Source organism: Budorcas taxicolor, chromosome X, assembly GCF_023091745.1.
Source record: "Budorcas taxicolor isolate Tak-1 chromosome X, Takin1.1, whole genome shotgun sequence".
NCBI lineage: Eukaryota > Metazoa > Chordata > Mammalia > Artiodactyla > Bovidae > Budorcas > Budorcas taxicolor.
Window position 1 is genome coordinate 14,360,243 of NC_068935.1, and position 6,043 is coordinate 14,366,285.

A 6,043-nucleotide genomic window follows, 5' to 3' on the forward strand; every position below is an offset into this window, starting at 1 on the left:
ACCAGGCTCCCCCATCCCTGGGATTCTCCAGGCAAGAACACTGGAGTGGGTCACCATTTCCTTCTCCAATGCCCATAGCATCTAGGTAGCTCAAAATCCCAATGGTAATGCAGATATCCAGCAGAGGAATAAGTGAACCTTAACACATGATGCAAAGAATTGACTCATTGGAAAAGACTCTGATGCTGGGAAAGATTGAAGGCAGGAGAAGGGGACAATGGAAGATGAAATTGTTGGATGGCATCACTGACTCCATGGACATGAGTTTGAGCAACCTCTGGGAATTGGTGATGGACAGGAAAGCCTGGTGTGCCACAGTCCATGGAGTTGCAAAGAGTTGGACACGACTGAGGAACTGAACTGAATATCTTGTAGATATCCCTAAACTTTATGTACTGTTCTTTTGGGGTCCCATCTCCTCAGCTTTGGTGTAGGAAACCAGTCAAGTGGCTGGTTCCACTATAATTATAGGAGATAAGGAAAGGAATTAGGTTCTCTTCACAAATACTCCACTTCCCCAAACATAAACACAGGCTCCTCCTTCCCAGTACTATACTACTCTTCTATTATTTTAGGGTAAAAGTCATCAAACCAGTTCACTCTCTCTGTCCTTCAGGGCACATGAGTCCCAAACTAAGACTCTTATATCCTTCCAACTCAGCCTTAGAAATTAAAAAAATTTTGTTCTCAACAGGTTGTTACCTACCTTCAACTCCTGGAAAACACCAAGGACAAGAAAAGATCTCAATCAACATCTCACAACACTTTAGTGAAGAAAACATCATTACAAGGACAAATTTCACCTATCTCTATTATTTTTAACTAATTTATTTTTTAATTGAAGGATAATTGTTTTACAGAATTTTGTTTTTTTTTTCTGTCAAACATCAACATGAATCAGCCATAGTTCACCTATCTTTAAAATATCACTTCATTACAACCAACCTCACATGTAGCATAACCTCTAATCTTGAAAAATACACAAATGCATGCTTTCATCCAAGAAAATTTGGTGGTTTCAAGCAAAAGACTAATCCAAGATGGATCAAAAAGAGAATAGCAAAGAATTGAGCCACTGAGAGAACCAACAATCTACTTTTCAAATTTCGTATTCAATGGTTACATGTGTGCTCACTCGCTCAGTCGTGTCTGACTCTTTGCGACCCCATAAACTGCAGCCCACCAGGATCCTCTCTCCATGGGATTCTCCAGGCAAGGATACTGGATTGGGTTGCCATGCCCTCCTCCAGGGATCTTTGAGACCTGGGGATTGAACCTGCATCTCTTAAATCTGCATTGGCAGGCGGGTTCTTTACCACAAGCACCATCTGGGGAGGCCATTCAATGGTTATGTCATAGCAATTTGTCTACTTTCAGGGGATTCTTTCTGTGTAATTCCTAATTTTCATAAAAGTTTTTCTATATTGCTCTAAATATAGTCCCCTGAATGAAAAGCAACCTATTAGCCTCAGTATGCATGCTGTATGCTAAGTCATTTCAGTTGTGTCCAACTCCTTGTGACCCTATGTGCTGTAACCCACCAGGCTCCTCTGTCCATGGGATTCTCTAGGCAAGAATACTGGAGTGGGTTGCCATTTCCTTCTCCAGGGGATAGTTCCTGCATTAGCTGGCAGATTCTTTACCACTAGCGCCACCTGGGAAGCCCCATTAACCTCAATAGTGGATATATCAGTCAACAAATATTCACCAATCACGTACTTGGTACAAAGAATTCTATAAGTCACTTACTTTGCATAGTAGAAGACAGCAGATGTGTTTGGGAACCTCACAGATTTTAAAGACAAGCATATCTAGCTAAGGACAGAACTATGCTTTGCCAACTCTTTAAACCTTGTTAGAAACCATCTAATAATAGTTAAAAAAAAAAAAGTAATGAATCAACTTTCGTTGATGATTCTTTAGGCTCTGTAGTACATACTTGAAATATGTGATTTACTTCTAATAATCCCTGTTTCACAGAGGAAGCACAGAGACCTTGATAAGTAACTGACCCAAAGTCATGCATCAGTATAAGTAGCAGAAACATGATTTAAACCCAGACATGTCTGATACCACGACTCATGCCTCTGCCTCTAATCGGCATGATTCCAATGGGTATCATTAATAGAGCTACCTATAGGAAGCGTTGTTAATTGTGAGAGAGAATTCAGGAATCACTAGCATTCCTTTAAAAGACAATTATTTTTTAATTTGAGCTTTTGGAGCAATATATCAATATTTCTTTATATCTCTAAAATTAGTAAATATATGTGAATATATATGTGAATATATATGGCACTTACATATGTCACATATAGATAGATAGATACATGGGCTTCCCCGGTGGCTCAGCAGTAAAGAATCCGCCTGTAATGCAGGAGATATGGGTTCGATCCCTGGGTCAGGGAGATCCCCTGGAGGAAGGAGGGCAAGGCAACCCACTCCAGTATTCTTGAGTGGAAAATCCCATGGACTGAGGAACCTGGCAGGCTCCATGAGGAGTCCATGAGGTTGTCATGGTTTTGACATGTCCATAAGGTCGAAAAGAGTCAGACATGACTGAGCATGCATGCATATATACATAATTGTGTATATTTCAAACTACATATGCAGTAGGCATATACTCTTCCTTTATTCAGTGTCCCAGCTAGTTTAGCAGGGTGGGAGATTACATAGGAGTTTGGAGCCAAAGGGCTTCCCGGATGGCATAGTGGTAAAGAATCCACTTGCCAATGTAGGTGACCCAAGAGAGGCAGGTTCAACCCTGGGTTGAAAAGATTCCCTGGAGGAGGAAATGGCAACGCATTCCTGTATTCTTGTCCAGATAATCCCATGGACAGAGGAGCCTACACTTCATGAGGTTTCGAAGAGTCAGACACAACTGAAGCCCCTGAGCACCTGAGCAAAACTAGAGGCAGTTAGCATTTGCCTGGCCCGTCTGGCCTCAGTACATATAGCTCTTTTGGTTCCTTGAACACAACCAACACTTACTATTTTTTAAATAATAATGCCATTTTCCTAAAGGCATCTCTATTTTGTAACCATGACTTTTAAAAATAGTTTTCAATTATTTCAAGTTGAAAAAATGAACGGTTACACTCAAGATAAGTTTCAAGTTTAATTGCTTCACATACCCCATGCCTATTTCTAATATTTTTTGGAAAAATTCACATTACAAAAAACACGTCTTTGGAACTAACTTTTACCAGTACTTAATTTCTGAGATCACTCTAAGGAAGTATGTGTAGGAGTGCTTTGCCAAGTTTGGAAAGGAAAGCAGAAAATAAATAGGCTCCTTTTTTTTTTTTTTTTTAAGGCTCCTTTCCTCCAAAGACTGTGGTATCAAAAACATCACATAAATTTACATAAAATGGTCAAGGTCTGACAACTGGACTTCTACCTCAAGATTTACTTTACAGATCATTTTGAAAACACCAACTGTATTTAGGAAGATACTTGTATTTTTTCAAAATAAGATTTCAAAATAAAATGTTTCCAAAATGTTGTGTGGTGGAGTCCAAAGAAAATATTTTCTGGGAAGTACAGGTGAACAAACAAATCAAACAATGAGGCTTTTTCTTCCCGCAGGATGAAGCATTTCTTTCAAAAATGAAACCTTGTAATTTTTAATTTTTTGATGGCATGCTGACTTTAAAAAAAAAGAAATAAAGAGAAATTATTAGGAAGGATATATACAACCCATTCTACCTTCTCGCCTGTCTGACAAGTTTCTTGCTCCCTCCCCACCCTAACCTTCAACCTAAATGTCCTAGAAGATGAGTTCCGGGTACTCGGTGGGCAATGGCGGGCCGGGGGCGGGGTGGGGAAAGACTGGTCAGCGAGAAGAGGAAAGACAGCGGAAAAAGCCAAGGCCAAGGCCTAGGGGCGGAGACGGGGTAGAGGGTGTTGTAGACCCTCCCTTATAACCAGAGAATGGCAAACTCTAACCGCAGGGAGGTGATGCCACTCGCGGGCAGTCAGATTGGAGAAGAGCGAGATAATTGATGGACAGGGAGGTGCGCGCTGTGGCCCAGCGCACAAACAGGCGGTTGTCCGTGCCTGTGCACGAGGCGGAAGTGGGGCGCTCCTGCTGCACTGGCCGCCGGAGTTGGGGGCGAGCTCGGCGGTGACGTGGGGCCCTCACGTGATCGCGAGCTGCAGAGCGACGCAGCCTTCGGTGCAGTCGTCACTCCCGTCTGGGTACCAGCTCCCCGCTCCCCTGCGCACGGCGGCTTGGCGTCGGGCCCGCGGCAAGCGGAGCAGGTAAGAGCCCCGGGCCGCGCGCTGACGCCAGGGAGGCAGCTGCCAGCCAACCCCAGAGGCCGGCACAGGGGTTCAGCGCGACGAGCCCCGGCAAGCCCTCTGCACACCCTGGCTTTCCTGGGAACAGAAATAGTGGCCCCCTGGGGTGGGGGGGCAGGGGGGCAGGGTTCCAGGGAAGGCAGGAAGGCAGCTCAGAGCGATGGGAAATCATCCCTGAGTCACCTGGAGCGGGGCGGGGATGGGGGCCCCTGAGGGTGGGGGCGGGGGGCTCGGGGCGGCTAGGCGCGGAAAGGGGGGCTGGTGGGAGTCGGGGACGCGGGGTCGGGAAGGCGCCGAGCGCCCGGCTGCAGCAGCCTCCTGCCCCCACCCTGGCCCTTTGCAGGTCTGCCGAACTAAGTGTGGCGGCGGCGCACTCGTGGCGAGGATCGGAAGGAGCAAGAGACAGCGAGGATAGGCCCAGGTCAGTGCCGGGAATAGTGCAGGGGAGAAGGGACTGGTGCACAGCCCAGCCTGAGATCCCTTGCTAACTTCCCCAGACCCCATGCCCCGTCCTCCATTTTGGTGCCTGCTGTGCTCTGGGAAAGAATCCTGGGAAAAGAAAAATGGTGGGCTTTGGGTTTGAGGGAGGGAGGGAAAAGGAGAGCGCTGGGAAAGAGGTCAAATTGAAGGCTCCCCAGAAAGCGCACGAAGCACCTGAGGTGGGAGAAAAAAATTTTTTCTTTGAATCTTTACTATCAGGACTCTGAATCCTGCTGGTCAGTGCACCAAGCATTCAGTGTCTCTCCTTGCCTTTGTCTTACTTGTTGTTCAAAGAAAAATAACCGGGGGAAAAAAAATCTCATCATGGCTAATATCCACCAGGAAAACGAAGAAATGGAGCAACCCGTGCAGAACGGAGAGGAAGACCGCCCTTTGGGAGGGGGCGAAGGCCACCAGCCAGAAAGAAATCATAGACGGGGACAGGCTCGCCGACTTGCCCCTAATTTCCGATGGGTTATACCCAATAGACAGGTCAATGATGGGATGGGTGCAGAGGGAGACGATATGGAAATATTCATGGAGGAGATGAGAGAAATCAGGAGAAAACTTAGGGAGCTGCAGTTGAGGAATTGTCTGCGTATCCTTATGGGGGAGCTCTCTAATCACCATGACCATCATGACGAATTTTGCCTTATGCCTTGATTCCTGCCATTTCCATGAGATTAATACTGTGATTTCCACTGTTCTGTTTTTCCTTGCATTTTCCTGATAATGCCTTTACTGATCCGTTTGCTGTGAACCTTATGTAATTTCAGTGTGTCAGGTGGGTTCTGTGTTACCAGCTTCTAATTGCAGATTGCCTTGGCATCCAATCTAAGTTTCTGTCAACTGTAAAGTTTCACCCATTTGCATGGAAAAATGTAAAGTTAATAAAGTAATTAAAAAGCAATCTATACATTTATTATTGTCTGATTAAAGAAAAAAATACATGAACCCTTCAAAAATCTGAAATCACATATCCCAGGATGGTAATTGGAGCACATTTCTCTGTGGTTGGATAATACATGACTTTTTTTCATTTATTATCTGGGATTTTAGAAGCAATGATTTTAGAAGCAACAGTTTTTCAATGAGTCTGTGAATGAACATAATTACTGGTTCAGCAAACTTAAAGAAAAGTGAACTTTAAGTATCTTCCAGCCTTAACTGGAAGTAAACCCTCCCTTTATTACAGATACATTCCTGTAAAGAGTCAGTCTTCTCTTCTGTGAAATGGGATAAATAATGTCTGCCTTAGAGG

The 6,043-nt window shown here is 44.7% G+C and overlaps 1 pseudogene; it reads left to right on the forward strand.

Annotated features, from left to right (window-relative positions):
• The window catches only part of LOC128070144 (uncharacterized), a 78,974-nt pseudogene extending 73,349 nt beyond the window's left edge, over nt 1–5,625 (forward strand).
• The last annotated feature ends 418 nt before the right edge of the window (nt 5,626–6,043 follow it).